Genomic DNA, 1,790 nt, shown 5'->3' on the forward strand with positions numbered 1-1,790 from the left:
ATACCCCTGGGAAATCTTACAGATCATACCCATACATTTATAGGACCACTGTCTGCCAGCCATTCTGTAGGGTGTTTTCTTCTTGGCTGTGACCTTGATGGAAACAGAGAAGCAGGCCTTCCTTCCTTAGCGTCACTGAGTGGATTCGAACCACTGGACTTTTGGGTCAGAAGCCAAGCACTAAACCATTGCATCACCAGGTCCCGTCGCCTAGAGGACATGAGAGTTGAAGGATTCAGGTGTTTTCATTTGCAGGAAGCTTTAATAGAAAAGTCTTTTGAGGCTACACCGCTTTTGCCCCAGTTGTCTTCTGTTTTAAGGAACTCTCGTGGCATAGTGGTTAAGGCACTTGGCTGCCCACCAAAAGGTCAGCGGTTGGAAGCCAGCAGCCACTCTGAGGGAGACAGATGAGGCCATCTGCCTCCGTATGGATTTACAGTCTCGGAACCCCTTGGAGGCAGTTCCCTGTCCTACAGTGTGGCGACGAGTCGGAACTGGCGTGATGGCAGTGGGTTTGGGTTCTGGTCTGTTTTATTTGTGTGCAGTTCGGCCTTCGCAGTGGGTTTTGGCTCTTTCGGGAAGGAGGATGTTACCGTTTTCTTTCCTCTCCCACAAAGCAACCCATCCCAAAGTGGGGCCTAGTCGGCGTTCAGCCAACCAAGCCTTCATCGCAGCCGCGTGTTGTTAGGACCGACAGCGACGCGAGGACCGGCCCTCTGCAACAGGCATGGCTGAGTCCATAGACATCATCTCATCCTCAAGACAGAGTTAATGTTCTCTTAATTATAGGGGACAACTGAGGAAACTGAGGCCCAGGCCTTGCCACCCTCCCAGCTCTGGGAAAGAGGGGACCAGGGCCTCAAGGCTGGTCTCAGCCCAGGCCCCTCCCAGTAGAGGGGAGTATGAGTAGGAAAAAAAAACTACAAACAGAGCAAACCACCACTAAGGCCTTGAAAACAATGATCTGCTACAGTGAAATGCAAAACTGAAAACTTCTGGACCCTTCTGTGCCCCGCCCCCCAGGCTTGCTGACAGAGCTGAGGTCAAGGGCTGGGTGTTTTTCCACCCTGTGGGCGCCCATCCTGCTGGCTTATCTCTGAGCGCATCACGGGTCCATTTCATCACCAGGGCGTGGCCGTGGAGGCTGCCGCGGGCTGGGCCTCAGCGCCACTTTCTTTTCTTGGATCGGATCAAACTAAACAAACCCCAAAACCTCCAAAGAAACAGGATACAACAAATTGATGGAAACACGTTAATGAGGCATGTTTGCATCTGTAAAAGGTTTCCAGAAGCCCGGGCAGGATGTGCCCCGGCGCACAACAGTCAGTCGCTGTGGTGTGGTGGCCAGAGCTGCCTTCAAAGGACTTGGGAACCATTGGAGACTCAAAGGTCACTTTGCTGTAACTTCAGCGAAACAGATTGTGACAACCGTGCTGTGGTTGCTCCGAGTTCAGTCATCTCACTTTACGGTGGAAGAACACCCATCCCAAAGGGACAAGTCCCAGGGCTGGGCTGAGGTTCCCCCACGACCGCACTCCCCACCCTGCGCCCTGCACACACCGATGGGACTGGTTTAAATCCTTAAAAGAGGGCCCCCCCCCCATTGTTTTGGTAAGAAAAAATTACACACACATTTAACAAAATGTTTGCCAATTCAGCAGTTTTCACACGAATCAGGGACATTGGTCATGTCGTAAAACCATTGCTTTTCCAAAGTATGTCAACGTTAGCAGAACTCAGTGTCCCCTAAGCTAAGATCCCCCCTGTTCTCCCTCCCTCCCACCCTTGCA

The sequence above is a fragment of the Orycteropus afer genome, unplaced genomic scaffold (genome assembly GCF_000298275.1).
Source record: "Orycteropus afer afer isolate SDZICR_OR568_19922 unplaced genomic scaffold, OryAfe1.0 scaffold00524, whole genome shotgun sequence".
In the NCBI taxonomy this organism is placed as follows: Eukaryota; Metazoa; Chordata; class Mammalia; order Tubulidentata; family Orycteropodidae; genus Orycteropus; species Orycteropus afer.